Consider the following 18,978-nt stretch of genomic DNA (forward strand, 5'->3'; position numbering starts at 1 on the left):
GTTTATTTAACTTAACTTTCATCCTCAACAACCACTCCATTATATTTATACTCCAGCTTATATCATATTTATTAACTATGGTGCCACGTCAAGTCTTTTACAATAAATTAGTTTGTCAAGCAATTTCAATGTTTCATCTCCGAAAGACAAGCTTCCATGAACTTTGCCCGGCCTCAAGCTCATGTTATTAGAAAAGTCGGATTTTTGCTTACATCTTAGGCAGATTCATTGTAGCTTGATGATGGACGGTAAAGTCATTTATGTTCGTTTATTTAATAAACGAATGAACATGATAATTTTTTTTGTTCATTTAGTTCAATGAACGAACATGGACACATGCTCGTTATAATTTGTGAACGTTTGTCCGTTTATGCTCATGTATGTACGTCCGTATACATTCAGTTATATTCATTAGTTTATGCTTGTTTAAGTTCATTCATTTGAGTTCGGTTATATGTTCATGAAAAATATTTAGGTCCATTAGTTTAGTTTACCGAAATTAAAATATCACCTTTTGAACAATTTAGTCTAGTTTTAACAATTTTTTGGTCCAACACATTGATATTCACAACCACTTTTAATTGGAGTTCGCTTGGTTATGCTTGTTCATCATCTATGTTTGTTCGTTTAAATTCATGAACCGTTCATTTATGTTATTAACAAACAAACATAATACAAACATTCATACTCATTTTCTTCATAAACTAACATGAACAAGAAAACCCTATTCTTCATTAATTTGTTCATGTTCGATTGATTATCAGTTAAAGTTAAACAAACTAACACAAAGTATCCAGTTCGTTTACAACCAAATAAACGCCAGGGTGTTTTTATATTCGAAGGAGTGTTGAGCCATTTAAATTAGTTAAACAAGGTTCCTTGGTTTAATTTTTAAATACTCAATCGTAGTATTTGAAAAAAGTGTTTTGGGAATAAATTAATGCAAGTATCTTGATATCATAATCAAGTAGCATACTAGCATGCATGTGTAATATGTGACATATTTTCTACGTAAAGGAATAATTTGGATATATTTAGTTCAGAGTTTATTCACAATCCAGGTGACAACTGATTACATACTATATATATACATATAATCCATCTTGTATCTTCTCATTCTCATATAACAACCCAAACAAAAAAAATATCACAAACATGTCACATATTATTCTTCTCCCTTTGTTAATCACCTCTCTCACAATCCTAGAGTTTTCCACCATCTTCGAGTCTCGCTCTCGTGAGAATGTATCTCGACCTACAATGTGGATCGGCATTATATCTCGATCTATGTGTCCAAACCCTTTTGCCATACGTAACCAAAACCGGACTACCAAGCTCTCAACTATTAGCTCAAATATCACTCGCTTCATGTCTAACCAAAGCGCGGTTTACCAAAACATATTTGAATATGGTGTTAAAGAAATTAAACGAAACCGAGGTTAACTCTGGAAACCATCAAGCAATAGAAGAATGTATTGAACAAATAAATGATGGGGTGAGTCAAATTACACAATCATTTAAGGAGTTACAAAAAATAGGTAAAGATGGTGATGAAAACTTTATGTGGCATGAAAGTAATGTGCAAACTTGGGTGAGTGCTGCATTGACAGATGCTACAACATGTATTGATGGGATATTGATGGGTGGGATGATTAGTAAGAGGGAACGGGTTATGATCGAAGCGAGGTTGTTGAATGTCAAGCAACTGGCTAGTAATTCGCTTGCGTTGTTTAGTCGTTTTGCGACTAGATATCGTGCCTCTCGTGGTATCAAGAATCCAGAAATTTTGTCATAAAGTGTTACTTGAAGGAAGTGATGTATCTTCTTGTAGTTAATTATATATATTAAGTAAGCCTTAAATTATGAACTAGGTATATAGTAGATAATGCAAAGCTTGTTCATTGGGTGTGTGTCTTTGGTTTGTTATAAAATGGTGGCACTGAGTTTGAAAGTTATAATGAGAGAATATAGACGCACATTTTGTTAACGGAACAAATTTTGTTAGGATTTGACACACGCGAACTAAACATAACACACGAAAGAAAAAAAATCAATACAAAGATATAACGTGGTTCAGTCTAGACTCTGACCTACGTTTACAGATGACAACTAAGTATTCTTTTATTCAGTTATACATGATTACATGTAAATACAAATTTATACACATCTATTTCCAATCACCGAATCGAAAATGTTTATTCCCGTGACTATAATAACACGCTTACTAGTTTGTTCAAAGATGAGACGATCCTAATCTATTATTAAAGGGTGGTTATATACAAACACCAGCCCCCTAGTGTGTGAATAAGGCCATACGACTCGTACAGGGCCTATACGAGTCGTATAACCCTAATTTATTAACATGCGTATGAAGGTGATAGTGTGACAACTTTTTGCAGTCTATACGAGCCGTATAGGGTCTATACGACTCATATATAAAGCATCTCAGCATGTACTTTGACCAGAGATTTATAATTATTTTTTGGTCTATACGACTCGTATAGGTGGTATAGACCAGGTATCAACTTTTTTTTTTATTTTATTTCCAACCATGTAAGATTTGTGTGTTGCTTTGTATAACAATACCAAAAGTTGTATGAAGTTGTATGGCTGATTGTCACATTGGGATATAAGCCTAAAATATGATAGATTTGTCTGTTGATTTACGATTTTCTATCAAAGTTGTTTGACTAATTGTAATATTGGGATTTAAGAATCTAGTGAAAATAATATAAATAGGTGTTTTAAGTTTTACAATTTTTATCATTATTGTTCTTTCTTAGTCTCTTTTATCATATTATCTAGATCATGTTTTAGTTTTGTAAGTTTTAAACGAATGGAGTTTTTCACAACGATCTTTGACAATAGTTATCCAGAAAGTAATTTTAGTTGAAATTATGGAGTTGCCCATGGTGAAAATTTTGAAGCTACCGGTGGTGAATGTATAACCCTATACGGCTCGTATAGGGTCTTTAAGATACAAAGGAATAAAATTTGACACTTTTGGATTGAAAATGACTTGACTATGCACCTATATGAGTCGTATAGACCCAATACGACTCGTATAGACTTTCCTGGTGTATGAATAACCTATCTAGTGTATGTATAGCCCAAGCCTTATTAAAACGAGGTTTAATTTCTCTAAAACGAGGTTTAATTTCTCGATTTGCAAAATTCGATATAAAAATATTTTAATAACAGAAAAAGGTTAATGCATTTGTTTACACAAGCAAGTTGCATGTGGAACGTGACACAAACTTTCTTACGTACGTAAAGGAATTTAATTTCTTTAATCAAATGTTCATCCAAGTGCATGTGAGTATGTGACATCCCTCTATATAAATTAACTCTTCACCTTCTTATCCTATTTTTCACATCACAAAAATGGCTCAAATTGCTCTCTCATAATTTTCGGGTTTTCAGGCACGGTCGATTCTAGTTCGAGTGCAAGAGCGTATCTCGAGGCACAATGTCGAACATCTATGTATCGCGATTTATGTGTGGAAACTCTTTAACCTTATGTGCCAAAAACTATACTTGGACCGCAACAATTAGCTCAAAGTTTCTTTAATGGTTCGTATTAATTAGTGTGTTACTATGATGTATTGTATGGTAACTATGAATATAAAGTTATGAGAAACATACAAGTTTAATATAATATCTTTTAGACTTTAGTTATAACTAATAGATGAATAAATTGTTAAAGGAAGTGAATTGTTTTGTTATATTTAAACAATTTAGTTAACCTAAACAAAATAGATAACATGGTTAACAAAAACCTCAAACCAAAGTACAAAATCGAATCGAACTAGCTAGCTAGTATGAACTGCAATCAGAAAACTCGAAAACCATAATGTATATATAGTATGAATTAAATATAACCGGTTTATAACATGTTCGGTCGTAAACTAGGCTCACACTAGCTTTAGGGTAGTGATACTTAACATGTCTAAACTAAGCCAAGCCAAAACTATAACTAACATCCACATAAGCAATGAAGCAAAACGTTTGAAATGTTGTGAAGCTTAAATCAAAGCTTCTAAAAACAAATTACAGTCAAGCACTTCAACAAAAGATCATCAGTTATAGACAAGGTAGGCATAACGAGTATGAAATTCATGGAACAAAGCTACATTTTAGATGAAGTGAATGATAATATTGTGTTTCGATGGCTAGTAATATGTAAAACTCGATTTCCGTTGAATAAAGTAGGATCTTAAGCCACGGGCCTTAGAGGTGCACAAACCGGGTATTTTTTGGAACTGGAATCAGGTAGGAAATGGTTCCGGTCAAGTACGGTCAACAAAAGTGAAAACTGGGTTGGGTAGGAACCGGTTTCGGGTATAGTCGGGTATTTAAATGAATTTTACGGGTTTTTTTTTCAGTTTCATGTAGGGTCGGGTTCTAACTTTGTAAAGGTGGAACTGATTCCGACGGGTCCGATTCCGGTTCCGGGTACATGTCTGGTGAGAAACCCAATACCAGGTCATACCCACGGGTCGGGTACGCGTAGAAATCGGTTCAAGATCGGATACACGGGGTATTTTGTGCGCATCTAATGGGCCTGATTCGGTTACGGGTCTGAAATAAGGTTTTATGACCAAGTCTATATGAAGATTCTCTTGTAACTTTTAAGTAGCCCACAATTTTCAAATGGTTGGCCCAAGCCCAAAATTGTGCACTTGTATTTAAATCTTCGGGCTCAATTTTAGTTTTTGGCCCAAACCGAACTAGTTTGACCAAAAAACCGGTTTCAGCAAAATCGGTTCTCAAACCGACCCAACCCCCGCCAGTTCTTGTATTAGTTCCCGAAATAGAATCATTTGAAATAGAATTCATGTCCCGTCGTAAGCCATGCCCTAGATGACAACCTAGCCTTGTATGGGGTGTTGGCCGACCATAAATGTAAATAACGTTGATGAATGTAAAAAACATTGAACACACTTACTTTTCACATTTGAAATAGAATCGTTTACATAGTTTTACCTATCTTATCCACATGCATAACCTTATAAATATATTGCAAATTGATATAAATGATTATGTGTAAGTCGATTTAAAGTTTCAAACACATGTTGCAAATTGATACAAGTTATTATATATCCATGGTTTAATAATTAATACTAATCGTGCGATTATTCATTCCTCAACTTCATAATATTTGATTTGGTTAAAAAATAAAAAAGTAAATAACACAAAAAAAATTATAAAAATGTCTCGTTTTTAAGCATTGTATAAAAACTAATACGTCACTGCTGTTCAAAAAGTTTGCAGCTCGAATCTCGGGCTTGTTGCTCGCTCGACTCGGCTCGTTGACTCGCTTAACTTAAAGACCGAACTCGAGCCTATCCAAGCTTCCTCGTTTAATTTAGAGCTCGAGCTCGAGCTCAAACCCAACCTGACACAACTAACGGCAAAATTACCATTCTTCCTCACTCCACTACCAGCCCTAAATTATATTATTCAGATCTCTCAAATCCTCACTGAATCTCCCGCCATCTCCGATCACCACCGTACACCGCCCAATCGCCACCGTCAAATTCGGCCCATTGTTCTGTTCGATCTGTGGGCCACAACCCTTTATTCAATTGGGTTTACAAATCAATTTTCCTGGTTAATTATTGTAAGCTTCTGTTTATATTACTTACAGTATCAATTAGGTGTGTTTCATATTTTAGGCTTAAAAATTGGTAATTTATGGTTTTATATTTGATTTGTTGTTTTGGGGATGTGAATTAACTTGTTTTTGCTTTATTATTATTATTATTTATTTATTTATTTTTATTATTTTTTATTTTTTTTACCCAATTCTCCGTTTTCCTTTCCTTTATATATAATTTACTATAAAACGATTACAATAAAGTGGCAGGCAAACGGGCAACAGGCAATAGTATTTTGCACTTCTGTATGTGTTCTTTGTTTTCTTGTATGTGTCATCTCCAAATAGAGGTGTGCATTAAATGGACGAACCCAACTTACAGTTCGGTTTTGCATGTAATGAAGACCGAAAAGGTGAACCGAGTTTTATCATTTTATCTTAAGGAACTTAGAATTTAGTGTACATGTAACTTAAATAGTTTAGCCCAAGTGTATAATAATCAATTAGTAATTATAAAACAAATGGCAAAGCCGAAACAAACTGAATCAAAACGAAAAACTAAACCGAACTGTTTTCAAAAATTCAAAAAACGAAGTTTTGGCTTTTGGTTCGGTTTTAGGCTTTTAGCTCAAGACCGACCCAAACTGAATCGTGCACACGTCACACCCCTATCTCCAGTAGTTATTTTCTTAATTTTAGTTCCCTTTTAGGTTGGGATATCCCGCGAGATTTTTGTTGGATTATATGTGCTTATCTTAATGTATACAATGGAAATTATACAGCTTTTAACTACTTACCCTTTTCAATATTGGTTTAAAAAACGAAAACTTTGCAATGTGTAATAAATTTAACCCTTTGTGTAATTGAACTGAATGATCAAGCAAGAAATATGCTAAACATATTTGACATTTTTGAAGTTATAAAATAGCATCAACATTCATTTAGAATTGCAGTGCACATTACCTTTGTATTCACGTCAGACCGACCATAGGATCGTGATTTATTTGGTTCGCAAGTAATAATTTTTTACATTAGTATGAGGGAATCTTGAATCTTGATGGAATGTTTTCCAGTTTCAGTGAATTCTGTGAACCAAACGAGGCCTTCAAGACAAAAAGTCAACAAGTCAAAGCATAGCAGCACGGGAAGTAGATATTTTCTGTACCCTCTCTCTGATGGCAGCAAGAGAAGTAGAAGATAAAGCAAAGCCTTCAGTGGCGGGTGAAGAAGTCGAAGAGGATGACGAACACGATTCAAAAGAAGTGGTGCTTCAGAGATACTTTCTACAAGAATGGAAACTTGTTAAATCTATACTGGACAACATCGTTTCCAATGGCCGAGTCACAGATCTTTCATCGGTTCGCAAGATCTGATCAATTGTACGTTTTAATAGGGGTGCAAACGAGCCGAGCCGAGCCCGAGCTCGACCAGGCTCTAGCTCGGCTCGTTTAACTTATACGGAGATCGAGCTTGGCTCGTTTTGATCTTTATTTATAAAGCTCGAGCTCGGCTCGTTTCGTAGTTTTTCAAGCTCGAGCTCGGGTCGGGCTCGGCTCGTATAATATTTTTAGTTAATTTTTTTATATTTATAATTATATTTGTGTATTCATTTTCATTATAACTTTATATATAAAATAATATATGTTATTTAGTTTTTTTTTTTCATAAAATTACATATATCAATTAATAATTATTAATTATATATGTATATATTAATATATATATTTATACAAAATATATAAATGACAGGCTCGTTTAGGCTCGCGATCCGGCTCGAGCTCAATAAGTGAAGCTTGGGCTCGGGTTCGTTTATTAAACGTGCTTTATTTTATGCTCGAGCTCGGGCTCGTTTAAGCTCAACTCGATCGAGCTTTTTCTGAGCCGATCTCGAGTAGCTCGCGAGCAGCTCGGCTCGTTTGCACCCCTACGTTTTAATTACTCACTCACATTTTCACAAATGCAACTGATATATACGTTATATGCTAAGTTCTTATTTCGGTGACTTCTCAGATGGACAAATATCAGGAACAAGGACAGTTGTTAGAACCATACCTAGAGAGTATAATATCTCCCTTGATGCTTATCGTTCGAACGAAAACAATTGAACTAGGCGCGGATTCCAATGAGCTTGTCAAAATAATCAAACCTTTATGTATTATAATATACACTTTGGTCACGGTTTGTGGTTACAAAGCCGTAATCAGGTTCTTCCCACATCAAGTTTCTGATTTGGAACCAGCCGTGTCTCTTTTAGAGAAATGCCACGGCACAACTACGGGAACCGCTTTGAGGCAAGAAAGTACCGGAGAAATGGAGACCAAATGTGTAATATTATTGTGGCTATCAATACTCGTTTTGGTTCCTTTCGATATATCGTCTGTGGATACAAGTATTGTAAGTAGTCAATCTGTTGATGCAAATGAACCGCCTCCGTTGGTGGCTAGGATATTAAAGATATCCAAAGAGTACCTTTCAAGTGCGGGTCCCATGCAAACAATAGCTGGATTGCTTCTTTCGAAGCTTCTAACGCGTCCAGATATGTCGCCTGCTTTTACCAGGTATGTATGTTTGTACGATTTTTAGTTATTAAATACCAAATGCTATGTTTTTAATGTTTATTATATTCTGTTTATTCTATGTATTTTCAGCTTTATTGAATGGAGTCATGAAGTTCTATCGTCTGCTACAGATGATGTAATACATCATTTTCGATTACTTGGTGCGGTTGAATCTCTTGCTGCTATTTTCAAGGTCTCCTATTGAATCTCTTTTAATTAGGGGTGGCAAATGTGACTCATTGGGTTGAATGGGTTGTAATAAAATGTATACAATGGATCAGAATGGGTCAAACTAAAAAAAGAAAATGATTGAAACGAGTCAAAACGGGTTGACATCTCTCGAGTTTTTTTATTTATTTATGGAACGAGAAACACGGAGGAAACTTTTTAGTACTTTTACTTTTTTAGTTTTTGATTTATATTTCGAGTTATGATTTTTTAATTATCTTTTTTTGAATTTTTTAATGAGGGGTTTTTGAAATGGGTTGACATTCCAGAAACCCGTCATTAAAAAATTCAAAAAAAATAATTAAAAAATCATAACTCGAAATATAAATCAAAAACTAAAATAAGTAAAAATACTAAGAAGTTTCCTCCGCTTTTCTTGTTCCAAAAAAAAAAAAAAACTTGAGAAATGTCAACCTGTTTCAATCATTTTCCTTTTTTACTTTGACCCATTCTGACCCATTATATACATTTTATTACAACCCATTCAACCCAATGGGTCACATTTGCCACCCCTACTTTTAATGTCACCTTGAAAGATTATATGTTTTTCCTTTACATTGTCTTGTTAAACTTATTTTATGATATATATAGAGTGGAAGCCGGAAGGCATTACTTGATATCGTGCCCGAAGTTTGGAATGACACATCAGTCTTGATAAAGTCAACCCCTGCAGCTCGTAGTCCTTTACTTCGCAAAAACTTGATAAAACTCGCACAACGAATGGGGCTCACTTGTCTGCCTCATCGTCCGACAACATGGCGTTATGTGGTAAGATTATATATCTTTTTTAATCATTTAGTTATATTAGATAAGATTATTTTAATATTTTTTTCTTTATCATTTCAATATAGGGTAAACATAAAACGCTTGGAGAAAATATTTCACAAAAGGATCCAAATGGTCTTGTATCAAGTTCCGGGTCATCCGATACAGGTCATGATTATTCTGTTCAAGAAGACGAAATGGATGTTCCCGATATTATTGAAGAGTTCATCGAGTTATTATTGTCTGGCTTAAAAGATACAGTATGTTTGCTGCTATTTAAAAAAAACCCTTTTTTTATTTTTTTATTTATTTTGTAATTTACATTTTTAACCTTCAACTTTCAGGATACCGTTGTTCGTTGGTCTGCTGCAAAAGGTATCGGGCGTATAACTTCACGTCTTACATACACTCTAGCAGAGGAAGTATTTTTGTCTGTATTAGAGTTGTTTTCACCTGGTGAGGTACGGCAGACGTTCACTTGTCTTTAATCTTTATTTCCTGTATATTGGTTTCCGTTTGCTTTGTTGACTTTTTGACTTTTTATGTAACAGGGTGACGGATCATGGCACGGTGGATGCTTGGCATTGGCTGAGTTGGCACGTAGAGGACTGCTCTTACCCGTTAGCCTACCTAAAGTTGTACCTGTTGTTATAAAGGCACTGCATTATGATGTAAGAAGAGGCCCACATAGTGTCGGATCTCATGTTCGTGATGCTGCTGCTTATGTTTATTGGGCTTTCGGTCGTGCGTATAATCAGACTGACATGAAAGGGATACTGGATGAGCTGGCACCACATCTTTTAATAATTGCATGTTATGACCGTGAGGTGTATAGTGACACTTATGCATAATTTATCGTTTTCTTTTACCTGAATTGCATATTTAAACTTACATGAAATAAAAATTCACAGGTTAATTGTAGACGAGCAGCTGCAGCTGCTTTTCAGGAAAATGTTGGTAGACAAGGAAACTATCCTCACGGAATTGATATAGTGAATACCGCTGACTATTTTGCACTTTCTTCACGTGTAAATTCGTATCTTAATGTTGCTGTAAGTATAGCCCAGTATGATGGTTATCTCCACCTGTTCATGGATGAACTTTTATCCAACAAGATTTCTCACTGGGTATGCTTTTGTGCAATATATTATTTCTGAGCATTTAAACTAACTAGGCTTGTAAACGAACCGAACGTTCATTGAACTGTTCGGCGGGAAGTTCGTTTATTTAATAAACGAACGAACATGAACACATGTTTCGTTCATTCATTTATGTTCGTGAACGTTCGCTTATTTATGTTTGTTTATGTCCATTTATTTATGTTCGTTTATATATTAATAGAAAATAATTAAATATTATCTGGATGACTCATCTATTTAATTGTTTTATATTTGTTCACTTGTGTTCCTTTAAGTGTGTGTTCATTTACATTTGTTCACATATGTTCATTTATGTTTGTTTATATATGCTCAATTATGTTCATTTATGTTCGTGAACTGTTTGTTTAGATTTTAAACAAACAAACATAAACGAGCACGAACATGTTCATTTTTTAAAAATAAACAAAAATGAACACAAAATACGTGTATGATTAAGTGTCCGTGTTCGTTTAAAGTTAAATGAACGAACACGAACATGCCCTTGTTCGTGTTCGTTTGGTTCATTTGCAGGAAAAAGGATTATTGATGCTATAACTAACTAACTAACTAACTAACTAACTAACTAACTAACTAACTAACTAACTAACTACTGATGCTGCAGGAAAAGGATTAAGAGAACTTGCATCAAATGCTTTAGCCAATCTTGTAAAATATGATCCAGAATATTCTGCAAATTTTGTGCTTGAGAAACTGATTCCGTGCACTCTTGCTACTGATTTATGCATGCGTCATGGTGCAACATTGGCAGTTGGTGAGCTTGTATTAGCTCTAAACAACTGTGGTTACACTCTTCCAAACGGTTCGTGAACTGTAATCCTTAACAAACGAAGTTTCTTTTTATTTTATTTATTTATGTAAAAAGTTACATTTTGATTTAAATTTCTGATTCCAGATAAGCAGAAAACCGTTGCTGGTGTGGTACCTGCTATTGAGAAAGCAAGATTATACCGTGGAAAAGGTGGAGAGATAATGCGCGCTGCAGTTTCCCGGTTTATCGAATGTATTTCTATCGTCAATATAACATTAACGGAAAAAATAAAAAGAAGTCTGCTTGAGACTATTAATGAGAATTTGAGGCATCCTAATGCTCAAATACAGGTAATTATTTTTATCTTATAACTTATTTCAACTAATAAATTTTACAATTTTTAACTCTTCGTGTTTACACTAATACATGCAGAATGCTGCCAATGAAGCTTTCAAACAATTTGTTCCAACATACTTTGTGAAAATGGATGAAAAGGGGACTTTTGATATTACACTTAAGTACGTAGAGCAGTTGAATGATGCAAATGTAGCTGTGAGAAGGGGATCTGCATTGGCGTTAGGGGTTTTGCCTTTCGACTTTCTTGCTTCGAGATGGAAACTGGTGCTTCAAAAGCTTTGCAAATCTTGTGCGATCGAGGTAAATATTCTTTAATGAAATTGTTTGCCAACTGAAACTTGCTAGTAGAGGCGGAAATTGTGATCCATTTTTTTTAATCTCTAATGGGTCAAACGGGCAAAGTTAAAAGAAAAGGCTAAATATGAATTGGATGAAATCGGTTTAATGGCTCAAACTGGTGTATAACTTCGTGTGTTTTTAATGTGTAAAACCTCCAATTTACTATTTTCAAAACTATATATTACTACTGAGATGGTATAACTTAATTTTTATTTTAGACGTTAATTATTAAGCCTTGCAGACCGTGCGGGTCGGGTCAAGTTGGACGACGGGTGAAGCGGGGTTAGGTCAAACTGGTTTCAGTCAAACGGGCTGTTTTTTAAGAAAAGAATCAATCGGACTGCCTTTGATTCAGTATGTTTTGTATGTTATAACAAATGCATGTTCTCAGCTGTTACATGTAATTTCTTTCATTATAATATTCATCCAATCCAATTTCTTTCATTATAATATTTATCCAATCCAAATTATTTCAGAGATTAAATATAGAATTTTATAATTTAGTTTATAAATAAGAAAAACATATGAGTCAATGTGTGAACAGATTAAAGTCTTATCTGATGTTTTATCTATAAAAAAATTTGTTTTATACATACTCTCTAAATTCTTATATGATGTTTTGTTTCAAGCATATGCTACTGATGAATGCAAACAGGGATATGATTGTACTATTATTCATTTATTTAAAAAGAAATGTTTACTATGTTTTTTAATATAATATAGCAATATATAAAATGAACAAATTGGTGAAAAGAAAGCGTTTCCAATTTTGGCACCTGTACTAGCATATAAGCACTTCACTAAAACGACAAGATTGTTTGTGTGACTAGGATAAACCGGAAGATAGGGATGCTGAAGCTCGCGTAAACGCTGTTAAAGGACTTGTATCAGTGTGCGAAACACTAACTTCAACAACAGATCATTCTGGTTTACAACCAGATGACTACACATCTCTATTCATCACAATAAAAACCGAAGTAATGCAGAGTTTGTTCAACGCTTTAGAAGATTACTCTGTTGATAACAGAGGTGACGTGGGCTCGTGGGTCCGTACAGCTGCCATGAATGGGCTCGAGAAATGCACATACATTTTATCTGAGAGAGATAAATTAGGTGAAAACGAATCACTTTTTGATGCCAATATCGCAACTAGTTTAGTTGGAGGCCTTGCAAAACAAGCAGTTGAAAAAATGGACCGATTAAGAGACGTGGCTGCAAAGATTCTTCAAAGAATATTTTACAACGAAACCGTTTTCGTTCCTCAAATTCCTCACAGAGAAAAGCTAGAAAAAATTATTCCTAAAGATGATGATTTGAAGTGGGGGGTAAGTGGTCATACTTATATATTACTTATATTAATCTTATTATTTTTTTATATGTTTTTTTTCTAACGGGTCGATATTTTAGGTACCGAGTTGTTCTTTTCCTCGGTTCATTCGGCTGCTTCAGTTCAGTTGTTACAGTAAATACGTTATGTCCGGGTTAGTAATTTCCATTGGTGGATTAGAAGAATCTTTAAAGAAGGCTGCACTTAGTGCTTTGTTAGATTATGTTCAAGCGGTTAAAGTTAAAGACGATAGTGAAACGAACTCTAGAGAGTTGAGTATATCTGATGACATACTTTGGGTTCTTCAGAAGTATAAAAAACGCGACCGAGTTATAATTCCCACTTTGAAGGTATTATTGTTTCCATTTTTATTTTTATTTTTTTTTTATTTTTATGAATTAGTTATACATTTGTAATCATGTGGTGTTTTTTTTTCAGACTAGAGATATTCTCTTCAGCAATAGCATGTTATTACACATGGAGGTTAGTTAGTATATTAGTTCATTTATTTTAGTGTATAACGATAAATAATAAATCATTATCAAAATAATATTATTTGAATAATAATAATCTCCAGGATCAGACGAGAGTATTTTGTGGAGGCGTCGTGGAGTGTTTGCGTACCGAGTTGAAAGGAACAAAAGACTTTAGCAAGTTATACGCTGGAATTGCGATACTTGGATACATTGCTTCTATCACAGAACCGATTAATGTCCAAGCGTTTTCGTATCTTGTGTCTTTCCTTACGCATCGATATCCCAAGGCATGCAGTTCAATAACTGCTTTTTTGGTTGATAAAATTATAGAAAAGTTTTTTTTTTTTAATAAATTTTATGTGTTATTATCGTTAACAGATTAGAAAGGCGTGTGCCGAACAAGTTTATCTGGTTCTGATCCAAAACGGGGATCTTGTGGCCGAGGAGAATTTAGAAAGTGCGATTGAAATAGTGTCGGAATGTTGTTGGGAAGGTGACGTGGAGGAAGCCAAACGCCAAAAGCTTAAACTTTGCGGTATAGCCAATATAGAGACGGGACAACTTGTTACACAGACATCTGCAAAAGCGTCACAACAAAAGCCTAGACGTGATGATGAAAATGCGTCCTACTCATCATTAGTCGGATCTGCTGGATTTTGATTTTTTATTTTTGAAATTGTTGTATGCGTGTTGTTTATGCACGTTAGAATCACGGCTCCGAGGTTAAAACGGGTTGTGTTAGACGATGTTGGTTTTGAGTTGTGGTTTTTGTTTTGTGCTACAATATCAAGTTATCTGGCTACCATGTTTTCACAACATAGATATGTAGTAGAGTAAATAGAAGTTATATTACCAAATATTTGCTTATGCTCATCCAATATAAATGCATTTCATAAATTATTAACATTAAATTTTATTTATTATTGCTCAAAGAATTTTATATGAAGTAATATTACATTAAATTATTAACTACACTTTTGAAAAATAAGCACTATTGGTACCAGGGATGAGTGTTTTCGGTACCGGTACCGAGTTGGTATCAAGTTTTGAGTTTCGATAATGGTATGGTATTGATATTTCCCGGATTTTGCATGAAATATCGTTACTGGTACCAAACTGAACATTTTGATATCAGCACCAATAATTTTTCTATTTTTAAGACCGGTAATGATACCGTCCAGAGCTAATCCCTAATTGGTACTTAAAAAAGGATCTTAATAGATCAAATGATTTCATATTGACAATATAACCAATATCACTTTTAAATTCCACTTCATTCTTAAGGAAAACAAAAACCGTGTCTGTCCTTAATGAATAATTGACTAATTTTTATCTCAGTCATCATATTTTAAATTGTTATGAAACGACATAAACGAAAGTAAGAGACGCTTTTTTTTATTAAGATGAATTGTATTTGGCGTTAAAAGTCAAACTCAAAACTTACATGTGTAACCAATTACATTACATGTGTGAATTTTCTCGACCAATTTATAATAGTTTGGATTATAAAAATATATTTTTATGGTTTTAACTGTTTTAAAGTTGGGGTAGAGGTGTGGCAAATAAATCGGTTAACCCGAAACTAAACTGGTTTGAAATCGACTATGTATAAACCGGTCTAGAACCGATTGAAACCGTAGATTCGGAACTGGTTTGTAATTTTCTCCACAAAACCGGTTCCAAACCGTCTAAGCGAACCGAAACCGGCAAAAACCGGCCAAACCCCAAACTGAGCCGATCAAAACCCGAACCGAAACCGATTATAAACCAGTTTTGACTTTTGTTGACTAAACCGAACCGATTTTAATCCGAACTGATTTTAAGTTTTAAACCAGTTTGTACACCCCTAGTAAGGGCAACTAAACCGGTTTATATGGGGAAATATGCAATTGCCCCTATGTGTTATAAACGAAAATAAATGGTATTTAATTGGGTTTTAAATATGAAAACGAAGAAGAGTGTTAAGAGTGATAATCTCTATGGTTGGGTGGCATATAAGTCAAACTCATTCGTCCAAGTTATGGTTGGTCGTATTTTATTTAAAATTTCCTTAGAAAGTCAACCATAAAATTAAAATCCAATAATCATTCTTGCATAATTGTGAGCCTAACAGGCTAAATCCTTCATTTTTTCAATTATTTTTGGCAGTGTAGAATTAAAAAGAAAAAATTAAACCAATCTCATGTATAAAAACAAATCAATTGATCAAATGTAAGTAATCAAAAAGAAACAAAAGAATGTAAATAAATACTACTGAAATAGTAAGCACAAATGTACAATGTTCAATTTATAATCACAAGTTAGTATTTAAAATTAGAAAAAGAATAATGGTTGGAAAAAGGGAATAAAATCATAAAATTATTAATAGAAATACACATCATTGTATAAAAATAGAAACCAATGTGTTGGTACTTCCATTTTGTTCAATTTACTTCCTATAAAAGGCAAACCAAGGAATGCTATACCACCATTCTTTCTTCACCATTTACAATGAAAATATTATTATTTTTAGCAACTTTTCTTGTGGGTGTTTTTCATCCTTGTGTATGTGGTAACACAAAGTCCGAAATCACATCTTGGTGTAGCCAAACACCTCACCCACAACCATGCATACACTTCTTGACAACCACTAACTCGAACCATGGTCCCATCTAGCAAAAGCCAGACTTTGTAAAAGCTTTGTTAAAGGTGACATTAGACCGTGCACAACATGCACGGTCTAACACTCAAACGCTAGGCGAAAAATGCCGTAACGATAAAGAGAAGGCCGCTTGGGCCGATTGCTTAGAGCTTTATGAGAACACGGTTATGAATATCAACAGGACCGTTGACCCTGACCATAAGTGTAGCCAGGTTGACATGCAAACCTGGCTTAGCACTGCTCTCACGAACCTAGACACATGTGAGTCTGGGCTCGAAGAGCTAGGTGTCAGCGGCCACATGTGGCCGCTGATTAATAATAACGTGTCTGCATTGATTAGCAACACGTTGGCATGAATGTAGGTGGGGAGTCGGTGCTTGGTGCATCGAGTCCTAATAATTTAGGGTTTCTAGCTTGGGTGAAGCTAGGTGATCGGAAGCTATTGCAATCGAAAACTCCTAAGGCGGATGTTGTGGTGGATAAAGATGGGTCAGCTGACTATAAGACAATTGGGGCCGCATTAGCTTCGGTTGGAAAGCAATCTGGGAGCCGGAGATATGTGATTCATGTGAAGGCGGGTATTTATAAGGAGAATATCGATATTGGTTCAAAGTTAAAGAATATAATGCTTGTAGGAGATGGTATTGGAAAAACAATAATAACCGATAGTAAAAGCGTTAGAGGTGGCACCACCACCTATAAATCAGCCACTCTTGGTAAGCAAAACAAAAATTCGAGAAACATAATGTCATACAAGTCGTATGATGTGAATCAAGACTGCACAACAGAGTCTGTCACATCGTACATGCTTTATGATAAAACGAAATATAATCATATAGGTCGTATAACTAATTTGTTAGTGGTCACATAAGTAATTTATTTGTCAGTCAAACACATCATACAAACAATATGATTTAACTTTTTATACCCCATATGATTATTTTCGCTTGTCATACGACTGTATGGCCATTTACCTTGCTATAGTGGTTCTAGATAACGTGACAATATTAATGTTAATATAGATCTAGCCTAATAATATTATCTTTTTATATCGAATTTCAGCCGTGGTTGGAGACGGATTTATTTGCCGCGGAATCACCATCAAAAACACCGCGGGTCCAAAAAGCCAGGCTGTGGCATCCGAAGCGGCTCTGATCTTTCAGCCTTTTACCAATGCAGCTTCGAGGGTTACCAAGACACATTATACGCCCACTCAAACCGACAATTTTACCACCATTGTGACATTTACGGCACAATTGACTTCATTTTCGGCAATGCTGCCGTCGTGTTTCAAAACTGCAACATTTATTCTCGTAAAGGACCAACGAATACCAACATGTTGACCGCTCAAGGACGATCAGATAAAAACCAAAACACAGGCATTTCAATCCACAATTGTCATATCACTGCGGCCCCTACCGACCATAAAGGTGTCTCGGGAGTTAGAACATACCTCGGGCGACCATGGAGGCAATACTCTAGGACGATTATTATGAAGTCGAACCTAGATAAATCGATAGACCCCGCGGGGTGGATGTCATGGGGTGATGACTCCGCGCTTAAAACATTGTATTATGGTGAGTATAAGAACACTGGCCCGGGTTCATCAACCTCAAAACGAATTGACTGGAAAGGTTTTCATGTGATCACTAGTAGTGCTGAGGCGACAAAGTTCACCGTTGGGAAGTTTATTGGTGGAGGTAATTGGTTGCCAATTACCAGCAACCAATGTGCCATTTACTTATGGTTTGTAATGTAATTCAATTTTTTTTTATAAGTTGTACTTATTGTTCTTAAAGAGGGGGAACATGCTATGTTTAAGATTGCCAAAGCCAGGGAGCGTAGAAGGCAAGATCAAGGACCGGTAAAGTTCATAAAGGATACAGATGGGCATGTACTGGTCAAGGAGCAGGACATCAAGCTAAGATGGCAAACCTACTTCCACAATCTTTTTAACAATATGAGAGCTTACCAAGAAGAACATGACAACACAAACTTTCAACGACAACAATCGAATAACTGCTACTGCCGACGGATCACACGAGAAGAGGTGAAGGATGCACTTAGGAGGATGGGAAGGTCTAAGGCGGTTGGCCCAGACAACATACCCATCGAGGTGTGGAAGTGTCTGGGGGAGGAAGGAGTCATGTGGTTAACTACTCTGTTCAATAGTATTCTCAAATCAGGTAAGATGCCAGACCAGTGGAGGAGCAGCGTTGTAGTTCTTATCTATAAGAACAAAGGAGACGCCCAATGTTGTGGTAACTACCGAGGAATCAAACTACTAAGTCATACTATGAAGCTATGGGAAAGAGTGATTGAGGTTAGACTTAGACGAGAAACTCAGGTTACGGTCAACCAATTTGGCTTCATGCCGGGGCGTTCCACCATAGAGGCAATACACCTTATAAGAAGATTAATGGAAAAGTATAGGGAGAAGAATCGTGATCTACATATGGTGTTTATTGACCTAGAAAAGGCCTACGACAGTGTGCCACGACAGGTGCTCTGGAAGTGCTTGGAGGGTAGAAGAGTGCCCAGGAAATACATAGAGATAATTATGGATATGTATACCAGGAGTGAAACAAGTGTCCGTGCGCCATTGGGGGATACTGATTTTTTTCCTGTAGAGGTAGGTCTTCACCAGGGGTCAGCGTTGAGCCCGTTTCTTTTTGCAGTAGTCTTGGATGAGTTGTCAAAGTCGATTCAGGGGACTCTCCCGTGGTGCATGATGTTCGCAGACGATATTGTGTTACTTGCTGAGAAAAAACAAGATCTAA

The 18,978-nt window shown here is 35.3% G+C and overlaps 3 pseudogenes across 1 annotated transcript; all 3 read left to right on the forward strand.

Annotated features, from left to right (window-relative positions):
* Positions 1-989: 989 nt before the first annotated feature.
* On the forward strand, positions 990-1,899 carry LOC143621063 (pectinesterase inhibitor 9-like; annotated as a pseudogene).
* A 5,710-nt stretch (positions 1,900-7,609) lies between these two features.
* LOC143621165 (tubulin-folding cofactor D-like) lies at positions 7,610-14,330 on the forward strand (annotated as a pseudogene). Its single transcript, XR_013151465.1, has 15 exons — positions 7,610-8,157; positions 8,248-8,350; positions 8,977-9,153; positions 9,237-9,410; positions 9,495-9,611; positions 9,702-9,977; positions 10,062-10,287; positions 10,912-11,109; positions 11,203-11,408; positions 11,491-11,715; positions 12,585-13,079; positions 13,162-13,431; positions 13,520-13,564; positions 13,659-13,844; positions 13,936-14,330. The product of XR_013151465.1 is annotated as a tubulin-folding cofactor D-like (transcript).
* Positions 14,331-16,005: 1,675 nt separating this feature from the next.
* LOC143621064 (pectinesterase 2-like) lies at positions 16,006-17,952 on the forward strand (annotated as a pseudogene).
* Positions 17,953-18,978: the final 1,026 nt, after the last annotated feature.

Source organism: Bidens hawaiensis, unplaced genomic scaffold (assembly GCF_021521415.1).
Source record: "Bidens hawaiensis isolate Kalapana, Puna unplaced genomic scaffold, B.hawaiensis_p1.1 tig00002772_1, whole genome shotgun sequence".
Classification (NCBI taxonomy): Eukaryota; Viridiplantae; Streptophyta; class Magnoliopsida; order Asterales; family Asteraceae; genus Bidens; species Bidens hawaiensis.